General features: G+C 42.8%; 1 protein-coding gene across 4 annotated transcripts in view; it reads left to right on the forward strand.

Moving 5' to 3' along the window:
* The window catches only part of MID2 (midline 2), a 231,955-nt gene that overhangs the window by 59,176 nt on the left and 148,041 nt on the right, over positions 1 to 24,738 (forward strand). The window lies entirely within an intron of this gene.

Raw genomic sequence — 24,738 nt, forward strand, 5'->3', positions numbered from 1 at the left:
TCCCATGTAACACCAATCCTGCGCAGTCTGCACTGGCTTCCTGTGGTCTTTCGGGTGCGCTTTAAGATTTTTGTTACCACCTTTAAAGCGCTCCATGGCTTAGGGCCCGGGTACTTACGGGACCGCCTGCTGTTACCTTATGTCTCCCACCGACCCGTACGCTCACACAGAGAGGGCCTTCTCAGGGTGCCGTCCGCCAAACAATGTTGGCTGGCGGCCCCCAGGGGTAGGGCCTTCTCTGTCGGAGCTCCTACGCTTTGGAACGAACTTCCCCCTGGTTTACGTCAAGTGCCTGATCTTCGGACTTTTCGCCGTGAGCTGAAAACGCACCTATTTATTCAAGCGGGACTGGCTTAAAAGTTTTATTAAATTTTTAATTGGGGCTATTTATGAATTTTAGGGTCTTAAATTGTTTTAAATTTCGGCCATTTTTGTAATATGCTTGGTTTTAGTTTTGTTTTAATGTGTATATTGTGGGTTTTTTTTAATATTTGGCTGTACACCGCCCTGAGTCCTTTGGGAGAAGGGCAGTATAAAAATCTAATAAAATAAAATAAATAATAATAAATAAAATAACTAGTATGGGTCCACCTGTGTAGCACCTTTCATGTCTTCCTAGCTGTCCTGCACAGCTGGAATAGTTTGACAACAGCTCAGTAGTAGGATTCAAATCCAGGTGCTACCGGTTCGCTATCGGTAGCGTGTAAGCGCGCAGTGCTTCTGCACTTGCACAGAAGCTTCTGCACATGCCCAGAGCATTTTTGATGATGTCTGGGTGGGTGGGCAGAGCCTCTCGCCGCCGCCACTACCGGTTTGCCCGAACTGTGGTGAACCGGGAACAACCCACCACTGCAACAGCTGTATCTTGAGGCATATTGTACCAAATGCTTACTCAGGTTTCTTTCTGTACCGTTGGATGGGTAATAAGGTTAGAGAGTTCGTGCCTTCCACATCAGACTGTCTTATTCACCTGTCTTGGTCACCGTTTTTCTTGGCAGTGGCTCTCAAGGGTTTCATCCTGAAGTCTCTCTTAATGTATACACCAAGAGAAGGCAACCGCTAAATGACTGCAAGATATGACTTAGCCTCGGAAACTTCTGGAGGGCTGCATGAAGGGCCTCTGGTGGCTCAGACTGCTAAGACAGTCTGTTATTAACAGCAGCTGCTTGCAATTACTGCAGGGTCAAGTCCCACCAGGCCCAAGGTTGACTCAGCCTTCCATCCTTTATAAGGTAGGTAAAATGAGGACCCAGATTGTTGGGGGCAATAAGTTGACTTTGTATATAATATACAAATGGATGAAGACTATTGCTTGACATAGTGTAAGCCGCCCTGAGTCTTCGGAGAAGGGCGGGGTATAAATGCAAATAAAATAAATAAAATAAAATAAAAATGAAATCGTTGGGAGACGCAGTCACTGTGGGAAAGAGGCATAATGGTGTTTGGGGTTTATTTTGTGCCGGATTTGGATGGTAATTCTGGGTGCAATTCAAGGTACCCGGTTGTCACCTTTCAAAGCTCTTCATGGCTTGGGACCAGGTTATCTGAGGGACTGTCTCTTGCCGGTCACATCTACCTGACCCACTAGAGTGGGAAGGCAAGGAAGAGGTTGTAGAAAAAATGTTTTTAAAAGGTTCTGGCAATCAGGCAACTCAGCTGGGATTGTCAGAACCCTTTGCTACCAACCTGCCTTCCATTGAGGACCTGTATACTGCACAAATCAAGAAGAGGGCTGTGAAAATATTTACAGACCCCTCACATCCTGGACATAAACTGTTTCAACTCCTACCATCAAAATGACGCGATAGAGCACTGCACACCAGAACAACTAGACACAAGAACAGTTTTTTCCCCAAAGGCCATCACTCTGCTAAACAAATAATTCCCTCAACACTGTCAAACTATTTACTAAATCTACACTACTATTAATCTTCTCATCATTTTCATCACCAATCTCTTTCCACTTATGATAGTAACTTTTTGTTGCTATCATTAAGGGTTAAATTGCAACCTATGACCCTCATTTGTGTTGTAAATGTTGTACCTTTGATGAAGGTATTTTTTTTCTTTTTCTTTTATGTACACTGAGAGCATATGCACCAAAACAAATTCCTTGTGTGTCCAATCACACTTGGCCAATAAATTCTATTCTATTCTATTCTATTCTATTCTATTCTATTCTATTCTATTCTATTCTATTCTATTCTATTCTATTCTTGAAGCTTTTTTTCCTCTGGCAATCCCAGCTGAGTTGCCTGATCATCACAGGCTTTTAAAAGCATTTTTTTACAACCTCTTCGGCCGAAGAGCTTGTAGAAAAAATGCTTTTAAAAGTAAACAAAAAAAGTTGGCCATGCCTACCCAGTCACATTAACCCCCACCACCAAGCCACACTCACAGACCCGGTAGTAACAAATTTTACATTTCACCCCTGATTTGCACCCAACATTATTTGCGTGCGTTGGATCTCAGAGTTACGTTGAGAATGGAGTTTTGATGGTCAGGATTTGGGAGCCCAGCCTTCTCCCCGAGGTCCTTGCCTTTTGTAAATGAGAGAGAGGGATGTAAACGAGACGAGATGTCTAACTCTGTAGGAGGCATTGGAGCCAAGTTGTCCTAGGAAGAATCCTTCAGTAAGGAACTACTCTGTTTTCAGTGGGTTGAAGTCTGCTGCACTTTCGGTGGAACAACCGGATTTTCTCCCTCTCCTCTTTCCCCCCTCTCAGCTACCTGAGGGTGTTTGCAAGTCAGATTTCAGCTGCATAAGGTAATAAATGTTTTGAGCAGCCTGCCTCGAGGAGAATAGACAACCGATGCTATTTCGGATCTAGAGGCCATTGACAAACTGGTTTTATGCTTTGAGGGAGGTTTGATTTATGGTTGTCAGGGCTGACAGCCACAGGCTTAGTCTGAAATGTGCAGAAATTCTATATAGACTCTTTTCTAGCATATTAATTTTTGACGTTGCACCTGCTCCCTTAAGAGCCGTTTATGCTGATGTGAAAGCTATCGGAGGCCTTAATTGCCCTTTTAAAATTTTAGGTAGAGATTCTTAGGGGAAGGTACATAGGCACATGTTCAGAGATGTTGGCCTGTGTTTGGTTAAGAGAGAGATCCACCAGATTGAGGTCTACATCTATGTCTGTATGAAGCAAATTAGAATATACAGATCTCTCCCCCCCCCACCTATAGTTTTAACCAATTGTCAAGGAAGGATACTTTCTCACTTTCCAAGCCCAATTAGCCTTCCATCCTTTATAAGGTAGAAAATATGGACCCAGATTGTTGGGGGGGCAATATGTTGACTTTGTAAAATATACAAATAGAATGAGACTATTGCCTTATACACCGTAAGCTGCCCTGAGTCTTCGGAGAAGGGCGGGATATAAATGTAAATTAAAAAAAAAAAGATGTACTATCCCAACCCAGCACTGGCAAGATTTGTAGATGATTGAGACTTTTCCACTGAGAACTTTCATGAGGAATTTGTCACTGGTCCAAATTCCATTGAGGATTTCACTGGTGATTTTTAGTGGTCCAAACTCCATTGATAATTTCCTTAGGAATTTGTTAGTGGTCCAAATTCCATTGAGGATTTCATTGGGAATTTGTTAGTGGTTCAAATTCCATTGAGGATTTCATTGGGAATTTGTTAGTGGTTCAAATTCCATTGAAAATTTAATTGGGAATTTGTAAGTGGTCCATATTCCATTGAGGATTTCATTGGATATTTGTTAGTGGTCCAAATTCCATTGAAAATTCCATTGGGAATTTGTCAATGGTCCAAATTCCATTGAGAATTTCATGGGGTATTTGTTAGTGGTCCAAACTGTTGATGGTCCAAATTCCATGGAGAATTTCCCTGGGTGATTTGTTAATAATCCAAATTGAAATGAAAAATGAAAACGAAAGAGCATTTTTAAAAATTATTTAAACTTAAGAGCAAAAAAATAAAAATAAAAAAAAATAACCAAGTTCACGTTTGTACTTACAGATGTTTAGAAGAAACCTATCCTGGCTTTATGTTGGGATTGCAAAGGCCATCATTTTCAGCACATGCTGTGGGAATTTGGCACTTCCAATACATTTGAAGAATACCAGATTGAGATAGATGGATTTAGAACAGTGGTTCTCAACCTTTATAGTGCTGCGACCCCTTTAATACAATTCCCCACGATGTGGTGACCCCAACCATAAAATTATTTTCGTTTTGAATTTATCGCGCTTGAAGCCGTATTGGCTAGCGATCTGAACTGCTTGTGATTGCCTTAAGGACGGAGGCATTAAAGCGGAGACTCCTCCCCTATTAAGTTTATTGCGCCTGAAGCCAGATTAGGCTAGCGATTGGGAGTGATTGCAGCTGGCTTGAGAGGGAGACATCAGAGCAAAGATTTCTCTCTTTTTTAATTCATCGCGCCTGAAGCTGAATTCGGCTAGCGATTTGAAGAACCTGCAGCTGGCTTGTGGAGTCAACCATTGGAGCGCAATTCTTCAACTCGCAAGTATACTTCCCATATTTCCGATGGTCTTAGGCGACCCCTGGCAAATCGTCATTCGACCCCCAGTGGGGTCCCGACCCACAGGTTGAGAACCACTGATTTAGAATCTGGAAGGCAATTTTTTGCAATTCGCCAAGTTACAGAAAACGGACTATCTCTGACCTAGAAGGAGATTGTGCCACTCTACAAGAGTTTCCAGAAGACTAAAGGAGAAATCCCAAAGACAAATAGTTGTGGTTCTTTCATCTTTGCCAAAATGGTTAAAACTGTCAAGGGAGCCAGATCAAAGCTGAGCTGCCTTTCAGTTTGATTCCACCTCCCCCCCCCCCGCCCCATTCCAGTCAGGGATTTGGAAATTCAAAGGATTTCTAGTTAGCGTCCCAGCCTTTAAGTAGCAAAATGCACTTCCTGCAACATTCATGATGAGGTTTTAAACTAACAGGAACATCATTTGAAGCATCAAGAAGCATTATGCGCAATGCTGGGTTTTCATTTCAGACAGCAGACGTGCGCATAAAAGAGTAATGTTGAGCTTTCTGACTACAGCATATGTTTCTGTGTAGCATATTGGTGGTACCAGCAGGCTATTCTGTTGATTCTACAACATCATTCTAAATATTCCGCTCGTCAAAAAATGGGGTGATGTGTTTGGTCTAGCGGAAGAGACATGATTAATCGGGAAATTAAAAGTCATGCAGCATATATGCAAGGCTCGGCAGTTATAGAAGGTTCGAGACCCAAGCTCAGTGGAACGGGATGAGCTCCTATTCCAGCCTCAGCTCCTGCCCACCAGTTCAAAAGAATGCAAATGCGAGTAGATAAATAGGTACCACTTCGGTGGGAAGGTAACAGTGTTGCGTGCACCTTGGCTAGGGGTGGTATTCACTTACCTTCGCTACCGGTTCCCAAATGTGAGTGCTTACGCATGAGCTCATTTCACTCACATGCACCACCTCTGTGCATGCTCAGAGCCTTCCGCGCACGCGCAGAGGATCAAAAACAGGATGGGATGACATCAGCCTCCTGCAGCCGTTGCTACTGGTTCGGGCAAACCGGATAGAACCAGCTGAATAGCACCACTGGGCTCAGTTTATATTTATAGTGGCCACATGACCTCGGAAAATGTCTTCAGATATCGCTGGCTTTCTTGGCTAAGAAACAGAGATGAACACTGGTTCATAGAATCGGAATTGACTGGACGGGGAAAACTTTTACCTCCACCTTTAACACACATATATACATCTTTTTGTATGAGGAATTAGATCTTTAGTCAGTCAGCCACCTAAGGCAATTTTCTCTGTCTCTGGCAGGATGAATGAAAAAGCATCTCATCTTTGTCTAAACTAATCTCACTGCAGATGTAAACTGTTTTCGGTTGTCTTACTTGTCATTCTCCAGATAAATAAACTTTTTAGCCTAGCTCACAAAGATCACTTTCAAACATACAAAGAACATACGGAGGTTTCTGAAGACGAAATTCACTTTTTTTTTTATGGTTAACACCAGGGATGAAATGCTACCCCTTGGACGAACTGGTCCAAACCGCTAGTAATAGATGCTACCGATTCGGGCGAACTGGTAGTACAACAAAAATGCTACCGGTTCGGGCAAACCGGTATTTCCGACGATCAGTTGTGGTGTGCGATTTATATTCACTAGAAAGCAGGAATCGCATGGCACAGCTGTTCCCCCCCCTCGCTGTTCTACTTACCAGAAAAGGCTTCTTAATCCTCCTTTTTCAGTGCTGCATAGTAGCGCCTGAGATGCGCATGTGCACGAAGCACGCATTTGATGCACACTGCGCATGCGTGTGCAAAGCGAACTGGTAGCAAAGCGAACTGTTTGCAGACTTCAGAGCGTTTCACCCCTGGTTAACATGCAATAGCAGCCCCAGAAATGGAATTCAAGGTGTTTACAATATTTAAAACAGGAATGGAGAGAGATTTTAAAGAAAATTATACATTTTTTTTGGGGGGGGGGTGTCATTTGGAGGTTTCCAATAGAGAATTTTTGTAATCTAATCAAGCAGTGCTTGCCTTCAGATACAGTAGTTCCCATTTTTCAGACGTTGTGGGAGCTTCATCACTGGAAGCTTTCAAGAAGAGACTGGACTGCCATCTGTCAGAAATGGTGTAGGGTCTCCTGCTTGGGCAGGGGGGTGGACTAGATGACCTTTGGCTATTTTCCAAAGAATCTGAAGGCCAGACAAGGAATAATGAATAGAAACTGATCAAGGAGAGATTCAACCTGGAAATAAGGAGAAATTTTCTGACAGTGAGAACAATCAAGCAGTGGAACAGAAGTTGCCTTCGGAAGTTGTAGGAGCTTCATCACTGGAAGCTTTCAAGAAGAGACTGGACTGCCATCTGTCAGCAATGATGTAGAGTCTCCTGCTTGGGCGGGGAGTTGGACTAGAAGACCTCCAAGGTCCCTCCCAGCTCCTATTCCTATTCCTATTCCTATCAATTGTGTTGTAAATGTTGTACCTTGATGAACGTATCTTTTTTTTTATGTACACTGAGAGCATATGCACCAAGACAAATTCCTTGTGTGTCCAATCACACTTGGCCAATAAAATTCTATTCTATTCTATTCTATTCTATTCTATTCTATTCTATTCTATTCTATTCTATTCTATTCTATTCTATTCTATTCTATTCTATTCTATTCTATTCCACTCTACTCTACTCTACTCTACTCTACTCTACTCTACTCTACTCTACTCTACTCTACTCTTCCATTCCATTCCATTCCATTCCATTCCATTCCATTCCATTCCCCATTCCATTTTTCATTCCATTTTCCATTCCATTCCATTTTCCATTCCCTATTCCATTCTCCATTCCAGTCCATTCTCCATCTCATTCCCTATTCCATTCCATTCCATTCTTTCAGGTGGGTAAACATCCACTTAGCAATGCAACTCAAGCAGATTTTCTTCCTCTCCTCAGCCTTTGAACACTTCAGCCTAAGGATGAGTTCCTTGTATTTCGGCTATAAGGGTATGTCTTTTGCCCTCCCAGGGAATGCGATTGACTAATTCATATTTATAACAAGTCTGTTTCTGAGGTCTTGATGCATTCAGTCTAGGTCCTGAGTCTGTTTCTATGTACGTAGAAACCCAGGCGTGGTGACGGGAATCAAAGAGAATTATTTAAAATTTCTCCAATATACCTATGCAATTAGAAACGTATTAGCACCATGTTATTTTAGCACAGTGATTCTAGAGCTCTCAGGATTAAAAAAAAAAGAGAGAGAAATCTTATCAGCACTTATGGAAGCTGGCTAGCCGAGCTCTCTATTCTGTGATTTTCACAGGGCAGTGGAGAAATTGGTGCTGAGAGTGGAATTCATTATGAAACTCGAGCCTATTAAAAAAAAAAGAAACTCTTTAGAGCTAAAGGTTTTAAATAAACTTGAAAATGTAGAGGTAATATTTCTGGATCTGACATTTTGAGCAAGCAGCATGAAGCAAAAGAGAATCTGTAACTCATGTAATCTGTTCTGGTGTCTAGAATAGAATAGAATAGAATAGAATAGAATAGAATAGAATAGAATAGAATAGAATAGAATAGAATAGAATAGAATTTTTTATTGGCCAAGTGTGGTTAGACACACAAGGAATTTGTCTTGGTTCATATGCTCTCAGTGTACATAAAAGAAAAGATACCTTCATCAAGGTACAACACTTACAACACTTAATGATAGTCATAGGGTACAAATTTTACACTTAATGATACAACACTTAATGATAGTCATAGGATACAAATAAGCAATCAGAAAACAATGTCAATATAAATCATAAGGATACAAGCAACAAAGTTACAGTCATACAGTCATAAGTGGGAGGAGATGGGTGATGGGAATGATGAGAAGATTAATAGTAGTGCAGATTTAGTAAATAGTTTGACAGTGTTGAGGTGATTGTTTAGCAGAGTGATGGAGTTCGGGAAAAAAACTGTTCTTGTGTTCTTGAATAAGTGAGTGAGTAAAGCTGGCTGAGGAACTCTGGGTGTTGAAGTCCACAAGTCTTAAAGGGACCAAGATTGGAGACCCCTGATCTAGATCGCCTCGCGGAGAAGAAAAGGATAACCAGTTTTGAAAGATTGAGCTAGAGCGGGAAAAAGTTTTCTCGAAACCCATCCTGTGTTTTCAAAACACTCGCCACCCGAGTCTTGGTTTCCCCGCGAGTGCAGCTAACGAGGAAATGATAGCCTTTCCAGGTGGTTCATTTCGGTCTTTTTAATGGGAGGAAAAATAAATGGAAAGGTAAGGTTAGAGACTCGCAATGTGACAATTGCGGATTCCTTTCCTACCTCCTTCTGCCCTGGTTCTGTTTCTGCCAGCTCATCAAACGTAGCCACGGGCGAAGAACCGAAGGCTGGTTACTCTTTAAGAATTTAGGACTAAAGATCAAATGAAAAATGAAAGTAAATTATTGTAAAAGCCATAGCATGGCCTAGATAAAAAGTATCGGAGGCAGAGGAAAAGGGGGCGGGAATCGATGTCAGAGGGAACAGCTGGAAAACTGGAAATCCTTCGCTGCAAATTTTTTTCCCCAGGGGATAAACATATATGAAACCCAAATTCAATAGGTGAAACGCTGCGGAAGGCCTCTCTCCTCCTTATCTTTCCCTTTGACGAAATTTTAGTCTGTAATGTTTTCCAAGTAGAGATTTGTCTATATGGTGTTGTTGGTTTTTTTGGTCATCTATATATGATGACAGAGCCTCGGTGGTGCAATGGTTAGAGTGCAGTCCTGCCTGCAATTTGGCAGATCGAATCTCACCAGGCTCAAGGTTGACTCAGCCTTCCATCCTTCCGAGGTGGGTAAAATGAGGACCCAGATTGTTGGGGGTGATATGGTTTTGGTCGCCACAATGTAAAAAAGATGTGGAGACTCTAGAAAGAGTGCAGAGAAGAGCAACAAAGATGATTAGGGGACCGGAGGATAAAACATATGAAGAACGGTTGCAGGAACCGGGTATGTCTAGTTTCATGAAAAGAAGGACTAGGGGAGACAGGATAGCAGTGTTCCAATATCTCAGGGGCTGCCACGAAGAAGAGGGAGTCAAGCTATTCTCCAAAGCCCCTGAGGGCAGGACAAGAAGCAATGGATGGAAATTAATCTAAGAGAGAAGCAACTTAGAACTAAGGAGAAATTTCCTGACAGTGAGAACAATTAATCAATGGAACAACTTGACTCCAGAAATTGTAAATGCTCCAACACTGGACGTTTTTAAGAAGAGATTGGATAGCCATTTGTCTGAAGTAGTGTAGGGGTTCCTGCCTAAGCAAGGGGTGGGACTAGAAGACCTTCAAGGTCCTTCCAACTATGTTATTCTATTCTAATAATATGCTGACTGTACATCGCTTAGAGAGGGCTGTTAAGCACTGTAAAGCGGTATGTAAGTCTAAGTGCTATTCTTGGCGGTATAACTGCAGCAGGAAGATCATTGTTAAGATAGAAGCTGGCTTTTTGGATCCAAGACAATTATTGCTGTAGTTGAAGACCAGGGATTATTCCAAGGATAGGCTTTTAAGAAGGACATCAGAATTCGCCTAAAACACAGTTCTGCATCCTTTGGAAAATTGGGGGTTATAAAATTCCACATTACATTTGTCCTTTTTGGTGCATTTCTCCTAATAGATACTGTTTCTCGTAATAGAAATTGTTTTATAAATGATTTCCTGTGATTTATGCAATCAATTGCATATGATCTGCATATGCCATTCTTCCTAAAGGATGTGTGTATGTGTTTTAATGTTTGATAGTGAATCCATCACTTAATTGCCCTGTGTTCCACACACTTAGCTCAGTGTAAGTTTGAGACAATTTATATGAAAATACAAACTATGTATGACTGCTAATCCTTATGCTTTGGAATTCTATGTTCTTGTTGGCTCAGAATTTTAGGACATCCAGATGGTGTCCAATTGGGGCAGACTAGCATATAATACACATTTCCCCCCAATTTTGCTACCTGTTGCAGCTTTCTCTCTTCTTTGCTTTATGGTTAGGCTACCTGGGATTGTTTAGAAGTACGCCTGCCCAGTGGAAAGAGTCAGAAACATTGAATATATAGATGTAAAAAGGGAGAGAATTTGCAGTCCTATGCCAGAGGTCTGCTTTGGGGGGCATAATTCCAGTTCTTGTTTAAAGAATATTTCCAAAAGAAATATTATAGCACATCTCTCCTGCTACCTAGGAGAATTGCTGAGCTCCAGGAGACACCGATTCTTGACACATAGTTGGCTGCTTAGGCAGCAACCGCAGAAATAGCAACTATTGTTTATTTCTACGCTGTCAGGTGTGAAGAATCGGGGCCACATGTTAAGTTTGAGTTATGGCTTCTGCCTACACACAAGAATTTAGTCAACTAATGCTTAGCCCTAAAATGGCGCTAGGCAGAGGTGGGTTTCAGCAGGTTCTGACCAGTTCTGGAGAACCGGTAGCGGAAATTTTGAGTAGTTCAGAGAACCAGTAGTAAAAATTCTGACTGGCCCCGACCCCCATCTATTCTCTGCCTCCTATGTCACAGCTGATTGGGGGGTATTTTGCAATATCCTTCCCCTGGAGTGGGGATGGAATGAAGATTTTACAGTATCCTTCCCCTGCCATGCCTACTAAGCCACATCCACCAAGCCATGCCACTCCCACCGAGCCACACTCAGAGAACCGGTAGTAAAAAAATTTGAAACCCACCACCGGCGCTAGGTAAGAATTAATAGAATTCAAGAAAGATTGAACTTAGACTGTTTGTGGGAACATAAATGATTCTATTTCAAGAGGCAACTGGACTTTACCAAGAAGTCCAGTTGCCTCTTGAAAAAGCACCTTTGGGACAACCATGACCTGGATGACTGAGAATCTCCATAGACATCAATGTTTCTAGGCTAAGTTCTCTCTTGACGCCTCCCTCCCAGTCTCTGTCTGTCCTTCTTCTACAGTTGTGGCCAAAATTGTGGAAACTTTTTGGGAAAAGTGTATTTTCTAAAACTAGCTAATAACAGCACTTTTTTGGGGGGAGTAGTACCATAAAATTATATATCAATAGAAAGATAATTTCATCAAGAATGTAACTCAATAACTTTCATGAAGGATTTGCTATTAGAATAGCAGTTACAGTATAAAGAAGAAAAGTGAAACGCGTAGAAAAAACGAGATATACAAAAATTATCACCATGTCAGTTAATACTTAGTTGGGTAACCTTTAGCATGAATTATGGCCTTACAACGTCTTCCCATGGAGTGAACCAAGTCTTTTAGTTCTGCAGCTGTTATTACAATGTGAAACCAAGGTTGAAGGATTGCTTCTATTAACTGGGTTTTATTGCTGGATCGCTTCTGACTAACAAGTTTCTTTAGTCGGCTCCATAGATTTTCAATTAGGTTAAGGTCTGGGCTATTCCCAGACCATTCCAGTGGTGGAATAGGATTATCTTGAAACTCCCCCCCAAAAGTGATGTTATTAGCCATCAAATCTCAAAAATACACTTTCCCCAAAAGGTTTCCACAATTTTGGCCACTACTGTATTGTTGCATTTCTAATGAATAGTCCAACATTGGATGTTGGAATTGATGACCCATTTCTGTTGGAAAAGCATTTGGGCTTCAGATGATCCTGAGAATTCGATGGTTTTGTCTTGGCTAGCATGATCACACGTCCGTGTCCTCAGCTGGGGATGTGTTTGGACTGAACTTGGCTTGACACAAAAGCAACGTTGAAAAAAGAGGCCAAAATAGCCACCATTATGCAGTTTGCATTTCATTAGAGATTCTGTCCTCAGAGGTGACGCCAGGCCAAGCCGTTGCATAACAGGTTTTTGGGTGGCTAAAACCTCCTCACTGCTCAGATAGTACCTCTTTTGTCTTGCAATTTTGTGAGATTGTTGGAGAGTCCTGCTCTCATTTTAAAACCAGTTGGATAGCTATTCTAGCCCCATGAGGGGAATTGAGGGAACTGACCCCCACATCTTTGGATGACCTGGATCGTGCTGGAACTACAGTTCATGGAGTTTTGCTTTTGAACTTTTTTTTCCCCAAAAGGAATTTTAGCTTAAATCAGGGAGGTTAAGGGTGGTGAGGTTTGCAAGGGTGTGGGGTTGCATATGAAATTGGGATGCGGTTGCTCAGTGACTAAGACGCGTGGCAGGGGAAGGATACTGCAAAAAAATCCCCATTCCCACCCCACTCTGGGGGCAGCCAAAGGTGGTATTTGCCGGTTCTCCAAACTACTCCAATCTACAGTGTGCAGCTGCTGCTAAAAAAGCCAACACAGTTCTGGGCTGCATAAACAGAGAGAGAGAATCAAGATCACGTGAAGTGTTAGTGCCACTTTATAATGCCTTGGTAAGGCCACACTTGGAATACTGCATTCAGTTTTGGTCGCCACGATGTAAAAAAGATGCTGAGACTCTAGAAAGAGTGCAGAGAAGAGCAACAAAGATGATTAGGGGACTGGAGGCTAAAACATATGAAGAACGGTTGCAGAAACTGGGTATGTCTAGTTTAATGAAAAGAAGGACTAGGGGAGACATAATAGCAGTGTTCCAATATCTCAGGGGCTGCCACAGAGAAGTGGGAGTCAGGCTGTTCTCCAAAGCACCTGAGGGTAGAACAAGAAGCAATGGGTGGAAACTAATCAAGGAGAGAAGCAACCTAGAACTGAAGAGAAATTTCTTGCCAGTTAGAACAATTAATAAGTGGAACGACTTGCCTGCAGAAGTTGTGAATGCTCCAACACTGGAAATTTTTAAGAAAATGTTGGATAACCATCTGTCTGAGATGGTGTAGGGTTTCCTGCCTGGGCAGGGGGTTGGACTAGAAGGCCTCCAAGGTCGCTTCCAATTCTGTTGTTGTTATCTTGTTACTCAAAATTTCTGCTACCGGTTCTCCGAACTGCTCAAAATTCCCACTACTGCTTCTCCAGAACCTGTCAGAACCTGCTGGATTTCACCCCTGTCTACTGCTTGGGCTGGGGGGGGGTTGGACTAGATGACCGACAAGGTCCCTGTGTTAATTTGTTAATCTACCTTTAAAAAAAAAAAAAAATCTCCAGGCTCCTCCTTTCTAACAGCATTGTTAGATCTCAGATGTTTATTTCTTGCAGCATCTTATTTCTTGAGCAATGAGTATTCCTTTAAAAACCATCTAAACAATCCTCGAAAGTATGACTGGGGGGGGCTAGGGACCATTTCTGAATTTTTTACACCTATCGGCTTAAAAATAAAAAAAATAAAATAGCTTGCAGGATCAGCCATGATTTTTTAACCCCATTGGCTGGATTAACAAAACATGAGAAGCTAAACCTAAGCAAAGCACATTATGGCTTAGCATATCATGCACTGTGGATGAAAGAGGCTATTATTCATCTAGTTTGGGATTGTCCTATATGGAAGCATTTCCCCAGGATTTCAATTTTTCCATCCCTGCAAGGGGGATCCCAGGCGTTAGGTGGGTGCCGTGAATGATATTCCCTTCCCCTTTTGGGGCACAGGTAAAACTTGTTTGAGATCACAAACGGGTGCAAATTGGTGGTGCTGTTTAGTAAATTTCCTGAGGGTCCCCCCCCCTTTCTTCTTCTTCTTCTTCTTCTTCTTAAAAGATAACCATGAAACAAAGACTGACAAATCAGTTCTGTTTATAAATGCTTTATCTGCGCCAGCTGGTTTTGAAGACAATAAACCTGACACTGGGACTTTAAGCTAATTCAGTAATGTGAAGAAAGGCTAAGCTTTAGAAGTTCAAAACGACAAAGGAGATTAAAAAAAAAAAGCATTGAAACTGGTGTAGGAGATGCTAAATGAAAATGTGATTTGGCTCACAGTGGCTCGCTTGCCATTTTAAGAGGATCATATATATGTATATTTTGCATCTGAATATAATATCCAAACAGGGAATATCATGGCTTGCATTATTCTGATCCTTGTAGCTATTCTGGAGGTACGGCTGACAGGTGGAGGAGTGAAAAGAGGCATTAGCCTAGAATCATTATGTAGCCACAAATGAACTAAGTCCAATCCACCCTGATTGCTGTTGAACCTTATCTAAAAGCAACCAGGAGCTGACTGTTAGTTGAGAAGATTCCTGTGCATAGGTTTTTAGCAAAAAAACCTCAGTTAAATTGAACCTTCAAGTTGTGGATCTAGTTTTTTGGGGGCCTGACAAATCCTGACAACTGATTTTTTTTTCACCCCAAGGCCTTCATTGCTACTCTACCACATGATGGTTGGCAGCGTATTTCTTGATTGATTGTTCCTTTACTCTTGACTTAAAATGAATAGCATTCTCAGCTTGGAGCGGAGAACCTTCAGCGTGTGATAAAGGCCATATTTTATCTTCATTTTTTTATTTTGCAACAGAGGGCATCCTCGGCGTGTACCGGCTAAATGGTAAAAAGATGTCTGAGATGTTTCCTTCTTCCCTGCCTTTTTGATAAAACATTTAAGATTCCTTCCATAACTAGAGTTAGCTTAATATTCAAGATGCCCCTTTCTTGCCAACGATGAATATTCAGCTCATGAATTAGCATACTGCAGTGAATTTTGCATGGAGTGGCACATGTTTTTTTTGGGTTTTTTTGAATCCACCTCAATAGTCAAGAAGCCTTCCCAAGGTGTGGGTAGCCTAGGACTTGTGTTCACTAGAAAAAGGACCAGGCTTCATTGTTAAGCAATTCCATCTCTCTGTCACTTTGTTAAGGGAGCCCATTTTGTGTGTGTGTGTGTGTGTGTGTGTGTTGTGGCTTTGAACGGTTCTTCCTTTCGCCGTTCAGGTTTGCCGATGTCGTTGTGGGACTTGTCTTAATAACGAGATCGTGTCTTTCAAAAGTGTAATTTGAATGTCACTTTCAGCGGAAACGTTGACGTGCTTTTGAAAGATTTCCCGTTCAGAATGCAAGGAGGAGAAAAAAATCTCAGCTTTTCACTCGCTGGCAGGCAGGCCCCCGTCTTCCATCTCTGCTTGGGGTTGTTGAAGTCTACTGTTCTTCCGAACGATGCAAAATAGCATCAACATTAGTTTGGTTCATGTGGAACAGGGGTGTCAAACTGGATTTCTTCTAGGGTCAGATGAGCATTGCAGTTCTCCTCCATGGGCTGGCAGGTGGGGGGGGAGTGGGCAGGGGGGAGCGGGCGGAAGATGGCACAAAGGCCTCCTGCAGCACTTGACTGGCCAAAAATGGGCTGTGTGGAGGCCTCCCGTTTTGGCCAGCAGAAGCACTGCAGGCTGGTCCTTTGATATTTCCAGGCCGATCTCATGGGCCAGATTTTTAACAGATTTAACAGAGTTGGAAGGGACCTTCTAGGCCATCTAGTCCAGCCCCCTGCCCAAGCAGGAGACCCTACACCATTTCTGACAAATGGCAGTCCAATCTCTTCTTCAAAGCTTCCAGTGATGAAGCTCCCACAACTTCCGAAAGCAACTTCTGTTCCATTGGTTGATGGCTCTTACTGTCAGAAAATTTCTTCTTATTTCCAGGTTGAATCTTTCCTTGTTCAGCTTCCATCCATTATTCCTTGTCTGGCCTTCAGGGGCTTTGGAAAATAGCTTGACTCCCTCCTCTCTGTGGCAGCCCCTCAAATATTGGAAGACTGCTATCCTGTCTCCCCTGGTCCTTCTCTTCACTAGATTAGCCGTGCCCAGTTCCTGCAACCGTTCATCGTATGTTTTAGCCTCCAGTCCCCTAATCATTCTGGTTGCTCTCCTCTGCACTTTTTCTCGAGTCTCTCAACATCTTTTTTATAGTGTGGTGACCAAAACTGGATGCAGTATTCTCGGTGTCATTTTACTAAGGCTTTATAAGTGGTATTAGTACCTTTCTTGATCTTGATTGTATCCCTCTATTGATGCAATTTAGGATTGCATTGGATTTAAGCACCCTGCGGTCCAGATCCGGCCCGCGGGCCTTGAGTTTGACACCCCTGATGTAGAGGTTATTTTTGACTGGATCCTCCTCCCTGGCAGCAAATAACTAAGGTTCATCCAGGCAGTTTATTCCGTTAAAATCTTTTCTTGGTTGACCGTGTCAGCCGATCTGGTGGAACTGAGGGTGGCGGTTTTGAAGCAGGATTTAGAAACATTTCTAGACTGACCGCCCAGGGCCCTGCACATCAGTCATCGCTCTACCACAAATCCTTTTTTCCTGAGTGAAATTCTTCCTTCAGTAAGGAAAAAGATGGAACTGTTGGGAAAATACAGAAAAAAGATTTCACATGAAACGCGTTGTTCTTTGCAAACCCTATCCATAAAAGAACAATTGCGTATGAAAGCAACCCAGGAGAACGTGATTCTCTCCCCCCACCCCCCGTCTCTTCTAGTTATATATGCTATTGTTTCTGAGCTCTCTTCGCAGACTTTGCTAATTAGGACTGAATGGCGAGCTTTTACAATTTGATGATGGATAAGGAATGAGATATGGAAAGAAGGTTTTTTTTTTAAAAACTGAAATATTAGAGAAAGTAGAATAGAATAGAATAGAATAAGGAAACCCTACACCACTTCAGACAAATGGTTATCCAACATCTTCTTAAAAACTTCCAGTGTTGGAGCATTCGCAACTTCCGGAGGCAAGTTGTCCCACTGATTAATTGTTCTAACTGTTGGGAAATTTTTCCTTACTTCTAAGTTGCTTCTCTCCTTGATTGGTTTCCACCCACTGCTTCTTGTTCTACCCTTGGGTGCTTTGGAGAATAGCTTGACTCCCTCTTCTTCGTGGCAGCCCCTGAGATATTGGAACACTGTTCCAATCCTGTCCTGTCTCCCCTGTCTCCCCTAGTCCTTCTTTTCATGAAACTAGACATACCCAGTTCCTGCGACCGTTCTTCATATGTTTTAGCCTCCAGTCCCCTAATCATCTTGGTTGCTCTTCTCTGCACTCTTTCTAGAGTCTCCACATCTTTTTTACATCGTGGCATCCAAAACTGGACACAGTATTCCAAGTGTGGCCTTACCAAGGCATTATAAAATAGTATTAACACTTCACGTGATCTTGATTCTATCCCTCTATTTATGCAGCCTAGAACTGCACTGGCTTTTTTGGCAGCTGCTGCACACTGCTGGCTCATATTTAAATGGTTTTCCATTAGGACTCCAAATGTTAACGTATTGTATTTGTTTATATTTGCCTGGAGAGGAGAGCCATCTTTTATATATTTTTCATTTTTTCTATCTCTGCACTTCTCTTTTTTGTTACTTTTTATGTTTCCCCTGGTTTGCATGAGTTTTTTATTTTATTATTGTAAACTTTAATATATGTATTATTTTTTTTAAAAAAAGGAGAATGATGTATAGGAGGATTAAGAAAAACAGAAGATGCTAAAGGGGAATTTCATTTAATCATTTAAATTTAATGCTTAACATTACACCCAAGTTCCTTATCCTGCTAGTCTTCCAGCAAGCTGGAATATGAAATAAATGTCTGAATCCAGATTTTGTTATGGAAGTTGGCTTTCAAAATCTGGGTTTGGATAGAAGGTTAAACATTTCTATCCTGGTGTAAATTCCTGGCTAGCTTAGCTGAGAAGGAGACATGAGAAGCAGGGATGATTGCATGGCGATGCTGAATTTGGAAAATTTTCAGCTTAGCGCTCTGCGCGAATGGGCCCTGTCTCTATCGATCTGGCGCAAATCTTGCACAACTCATGTTGCACAGAAGCCCCGTTTGTCCTCCAAGACTGATAAATTCCACAACTTTTAAGAGCAATGTTTATTCTGTAAACCTTCCACTCTGCTCTCCAGTCCCCCCAATCCAGGGGTGGTCAAACTCGATCTCATTGAGGGCCGCATTAGGGTTGTGTTTGACCTCAGGGGGCCGGGGTGGGCGTGGCTGGAGTGGATGTGGCTAGCATGACATCATTTGCACTCTGCCAATGAAAATGGGCTCCCAAGCTCCGTTTTCGGCTGCAATGGCCTCCTGCAACCCTCTGCCAGTGAAAACGGAGCTCGGGAGGGCCACATGGTCCTCATGAGCTCCATTTTTGCTGGCAGAGGCACTGCAGGATAGTCCATTGCTATATCCAAGGCGGCCCCGCGGGTCAGATCTAAGCACCCCATGGGCCGGATGTGGCCCACGGGCCTTAAGTTTAACACCGCTGCCCTAACTGGACAAACTAACAAGTGTTACTTAATTGTCAGGATGCCCTGAGGTGCTGTAAATGGGTGCATTTTGGACAGCTTCTCTCCCTGCCACTGATTAATGTTACTTCGCCGTGCTTTTAAGGGCCTTTGCTTGCTCTTCTCACTGCTTCTTGATTACTTGAGCAAATTGAAAAGGGGTCGGGAGGGGAAACGAAAAGAAAGGGAAGGATGCGAGAACGTCTTTATCACGAAAATGTTCCGGGAGAGCCGTGTTCTAATTTTCCAGCATTTTAGAAAACTAGGATAGGCTTTATGGTTGTCTTCTCCGCAACCGACACGGTCTTGACAAGGCGCCGTGTTTTATTTAAAGCGTTTTACTCCTCGTTTCTCCGAGCTGGCACACAATAAATAATGGAATTAAAGAGTTTCTCACTTAGTGAGATTTGACAAGAGTTACCTGCCGGCGGTTGATGCCTTTTTCTTCTTCCTCCTTTCGCTGATTTGTAGCGCCACTTCTGGCGTCCTGGTAAACCGGTGGCGGGCTGTAACAAGGCAGCTGTGAAGCCAGATGTTTGGACTTTACAGGCAGCAACGTGGCCATCGACTAGCCAGGAGGAGAGCTCTGTCCAGCACATCCGGAGGGCTCCTATTCAGGAACGCTGCCTGGTTTTCCTCACTGAGATTTTATTTTAATGCAGAACGGCCATGAATGCTCCTCCCAACCCATTAAACCTGACTCTCCTCTGTGCGCTTGGACGGTTGTGCGATTGAGAAGGCATCAGACTGTTGCTGGCTCTGGTCTGCTGCCCCCCTTGAAACCTTGGAACAAATCATCATCCCATTTGTCATTTTTGAAAATGAGCCAATGAAAGCTTGGCTTGATATCTTATTCGATTGCTAGTCATTCAAATGAGGGGGTTTTTCCCCCTTTTTTTAACGCCGTACCAACCTAAATCATGCAAGTTGCTGCTTTTGAGTGAGTTGTTGCAAGGTAGCTGGGAAGCTGACCCGTTTGGTGGGCGGGACTGATGCAAAGGAGGCGGGGCTATGTTACGTGAGGGTGGGGCCAGATTGACCTTGCTTCCTGGTTAATTTATCTGAGATCAGTCAGGGGCTGTCCCCTACCATTTTTGTGTGCTTCCCATTCCCAGAGGATGGAGTTTAGAGGTGGCATTAGAGCAACAGACTTATATACCGCTTCACAGTGCTTCACAGCCCTCTCTAAGCAGTTTACAGAGTCAGCATCTTGCCCCCCAACAATCTGGGTCTTCATTTTACCAATCTTGGAAGCATGGGTCAAACTTGAGCCTATCTGGATCGAACTGTTGGCAGTGGGCAGAGTTAGCCTGCAATACTGCATTCTAACCATTGTGCCACCAAGGCTCCTAATAGCAATAGCCCTTAGACTTATATACCGCTTCACTGTGCTTTACAGCCTCTCAAAGCGGTTTACCGAGTCAGCATATTGTCCTCAAACAATCTGGATCCTCATTTTACCCACCTCAGAAGGATCGAAGGCTGAGTCAACCTTGAACCTGGTGAGATTTGAACTGCCGAACTGGTGGCAGCTGGCAGTCAGCAGAATTAGCCTGCAGTACTGCTTTCTAACCACTGTCTCACCACGGCTGCATCACCACAGCAATTATAACTGTGTTGTTCACACCATCCTTTTGTCTCGATGTTCTTTGCAACTGGACATCTCCTTATAATAAACAGGCCATTTTTTTTGTCTTGATCACTACAAAATAGTCTGAAAAACCATTTCAACGCTTAGATAGATTGCGGTTTTTAATAATGGAGCATCGCTTGTGGTCAGACCATCCTTGGTTTCTGGAGTGCTTTTGTGAAGTTATAGATCTTTCAGCTGTTTTCTTTATTTTCTGATCTCCCCCCCACCAAAGGCCCGTGATCAGCACAAATAAACAGAGCCCAATATGGATTTTGAACATTTGTGCAGTGTGTTTTCTGTCTCTCTTAGCTACAGAAGTCTAAAAGTCAACAAACATTTTCTTTTTTTCCTCTTTTATTAGAAAAGTTTAATGTCAGAAAATGTATAAAAAAACAAGAACAAAGATAGTAAATAAGAGATAGAGAAACAAAGAAACTGAGGGGGAAAATCTATTTAACTGGGCCTTCCATCTTTCTTTTTGTTGATTAATTATTGTCTTAAACTTTCCTCAAACTTTTCATCTCATTTTTAATTCCCAAAATTAAAAGTCAGCGGGGAGGAAATGGGGGGTGTTGAAAGAAGAAGACTCACCAAATGACTTCGTGAGACAAGAGGAATTTTCCTCTGAAAAACGAAATTCTGTCACAAATTCATGTCCAGGACATTTTTGGCTCTCTTAACGGAGAATCAGACCTCTCCATTTTTACTAACTTGAGAGAGTTCCGAGGGTAATTATGAAAGTCCTGTTTGAATTAAAGCAAGACGGAAAATTGGTAACGGCTTGATGCCTTTAAATATTGGGTTTTAAACCCTGGCTTCTTGGACACTGTTTGGTTTTCTGAGCTTTATGTATTAGGCTGGGCTGGAAAAAAAACAAAGCTATTACCATGTTTTTCGGACTATAAAGTACACCAGAGTATAAGTTCCCCCAAGATTTTGAAGAAGAAAACAAACAAACAAAAAGTTTTTGGCTTCCACGCATCCGGTTTTTGCCCTCCCCGGCCCCCAGGAGCACTCTGCAGGCCTCCCAAACCCTCTGCACATCCTGTTTTTGCGAAAAACTGGCCCATTTTCATAAAAAAAATGGGTCTATTTTTGGCTTCCCAAACCCCCATGCATCACGTTTTTTCTCTCCCCAGCCCCTAGGAGCACTCTGCAGGCCTCCAAAACCTCTGTTTTTATGAAAAATGGGCCTGTTTTTGGCAATAACGGGATTCACGGGGCGGGGTTTCAGGAGGCCAAAAATGGCTGTATTCGGTGTATAAGATGCATCAACATTTCCACCCTCTTTTAGTGGGGAGGAAAGTGCGTCTTATACTCTGAAATGTACGGTAGATGCCGACGCTTGGATTTTTAGAAGGTACCGGACAACCAATATTTCTTTTCCTAAACAGAGAAACAGAATTTCCTAGCACAGGGAAAAAAAAAAGCAGTGGCAGCAGGACCGACTTCCGACTTCCAGCCGTCTTCCCCATTGACTTTCCTTGCGGGAATCTGGCAGGGAATGTTGGAAACGATGATCATGTGACCAGAACTGCATGACACTGTGGCAGCACTGATGCAGAATATAGAAGAACAGAGTTGGAAGGGACCGTGGAGGTCTTCTAGTCCAAAGCAACCACAGCTTTACCAAATTTCTCCTATGCGTTCTGGATTTTGAATGCGTCCTGTAAATTAGCCCCTTTGAAGTCGATTTGCTGCCCTGCGGTGCATCATGTCACCCAGTTGAAGGTTACAAACAGACAAACAGGCAGAAGGAGAGTTTTAACAGTCTCCTGAGAGGGAAGAGAATCACTTTGTATGAGATGGGTGGTCTCTAAATTTGATAAACCAATAAAACAAAAATAAATAGCATGTAAAGTTGAAGTTTTACCGTAGGACTACAAGCGTTGAGGGATTAGGAACACAGCTGAGCTGAACAAACCTGCCTGGGAAGCTACTTACGTTTAGGAGGGCTAATAATTAAGACAGGAATTTAAGAACATCTATTGCAAGGCCAACATTTTTACTCCAGGTTTCATTTCCCGGCTGCCTTTATCAAGGTCTCGTAGGGTTGATGTATTTATGTATGCTAGAAGTAAACATATGTTTTGAAATGTAACCTTTTTACAAGTAGGTTAAATTTCCTCTCCTGCCCTCCGCAGCTAGCAATGTTTTTGAAGAAAGTTTTCTGCTTACGATGCGTTTATGAAGCTTGGTAGAGGCTTCCAGCAAACTTGAAAACTTGTTGGACCAGTTTGGAGGGCAGAAAGTGAAGGGTGTGTATGAATAACTTGGGAAGGGAAGTGTCACAACAGCTTCAGCACCAACCCCCCCTTCTCCCCACCTCCCATTCAATTGCCAGTTTACAGCCTGAGGTTGCACATTTATGTATTCACAGTATTCCACCACCACCCAATATTTAAATTCTCTCGCTGGCTTGCAATCGTAATAAAACACAGCTGTAAATGAAAGCAAACGCAAATGAAGCATAAAAACTTTCCCAGCCGAGAATAAAAACAGAGTAACAACAAGCCAACAACGCTCCAGCAATAGTCGGAATTAAACCAGTTTTAGATTCTTAAAGAGGCCCGAGGGGATTTAAAAAATGTTTCCCCCCACTAGTAAAATAAAATAAAATAAATAAAGAGGGTAAAATGGAACTGCTGAGAGCATTCCATAGATGAGGGTTATCAGAAAAAGCTTTACTGGATCCTGTTGATATATGTCAGCAGACAAATTATCTAGAATGCGTTAAGGCACATCATATTTAGGTTGGGAATGTGAGCAACGAGAAGGGACATTTTATTACATTGGGCAGACATGTAAAAGAAGTTATAAAATTCTGGATTCAAATACTGTGTTTCTCCCAAATAAGACTGGTGGTGTGGTCCACCAGCAGCCCACGGAGCTGGCAACGGAATCGGACAGCGATGAGGCTGAGGAAGAACATGGGCCAGTCCTGGAGGCTGGGGAAGGCCCGGATGAGGGCTCTGCGTCGGAGACAAAGATGGGGCCAGGGCCAGGGCCAACTGGGAGTGATATGGAGACTCCAGAGCCTGCAGAAGCTGACAGTAAAGAGGCAGAGGAACAGGAGGAGCCTGTTCCTAATGCACAGATGAGAAGTACCGCAAGAGTCCAAACGCCGTTGCTGGTCTTTTAAGGCTTATGGGAGGAGCCAATCATGTCTTGGCCCTACTCCCGAGTCATCCTCTTTGCTTGAGCTGCTCTTGCCTTCTGGCAGCTCTTCTCATGCGTGCATTAGGAACAGGCTCCTCCTGTTCTTCTGACTCTCTACTGTCAGCCTCTGGGGGCTCTGGAGTCTGCACCTCACTCCCCGATGGCCCTGGCCCCACCTCTGCTTCTGATGCAGAGCCCTCTGGCTCATGTTCTTCCTCAGCCTCATCGCTGTCCGACTCCGTTGCCAGCTCCGCAGGCTGCTGGCGGACCACAACAGGTGCTTTCTCAAAAGGCAACTGGACTTCATTTGTAAAACAAAGTCCAGTTTGCCTTTTGAAAAAGCATCTTTGGGACCTCCAAGGAGCTTCTATAGTTCTGATGTGAAGAAGCTTCTTGGATGAGAAGTGAAATGTTTTGAAAGGAAAACCCAAGAAAGTCCAGTTGATTTTTAGAAGAAAAAAAAAACACCTTTGGGACAACCATGACCTGGATGATTGAGACTCTCCATAGACAATTTGGCCTGGTTGGGAAGGAAGATGGAGCTTGCTGAGATGGCTAAATTAACTTCTTTGATCAGAGAAAAGAGAATATTTATGTTTATTGCTGACTAGGAATCCTCAGAAAAAAATTATGTATGATTTATGGTTTTGAAGATTAAACAGAATAGATTATGGAAAGATGAGAGTTATGCTGTAACTGTAGACTAAGAGGTAGATTTATAATGGTACTTATAACTGCTGTAAACATAAATTAGAAAGTACATTGTAGCTTTTTTCTTTATTTCCTGTTTTTCTTCTCCCTTTTTTTCATACATGTTTAGCTTTCTAACAGATTAACAGAGTTGGAAGGGACCTTGGAGGTCATCTAGTCCAACCCCCTGCCCAAGCAGACCCTACACTATTTCTGACAGATGGCACTCCAGTCTCTTCTTGAAAGCTTCCAGTGATGAAGCTCCCACAACTTCCGAAGGCAACTTCTGTTCCATGGGTTGATTGTCCTCACTGTCAGAAAATTCCTCCTTATTTCCAGGTTGAATCTCTCCTTGGTCAGTGTACATCCATTATTCTTTGTCTGGCCTTCAGGTGCTTTGGAAAATAGCTTGACCCCCTCCTCTCTGTGGCAGCCCCTCAAATACTGGAAGACTGCTATCCTGTCTCCCCTGGTCCTCCTCTTCACTAGACTAGCCAGGCCCACTTCCTGCAACTGTTCATCATATGTTTTAGCCTCCAGTCCCCTAATCATCCTGGTTGCTCTTCTCTGCACTCTCTTCAAAGTCTCTACATCTTGACCAGCTCCTCATTCTACACAGAATACATTTTTGTAAGAATCCA

This window comes from Ahaetulla prasina, chromosome 11, assembly GCF_028640845.1.
Source record: "Ahaetulla prasina isolate Xishuangbanna chromosome 11, ASM2864084v1, whole genome shotgun sequence".
Lineage (NCBI taxonomy): Eukaryota > Metazoa > Chordata > Lepidosauria > Squamata > Colubridae > Ahaetulla > Ahaetulla prasina.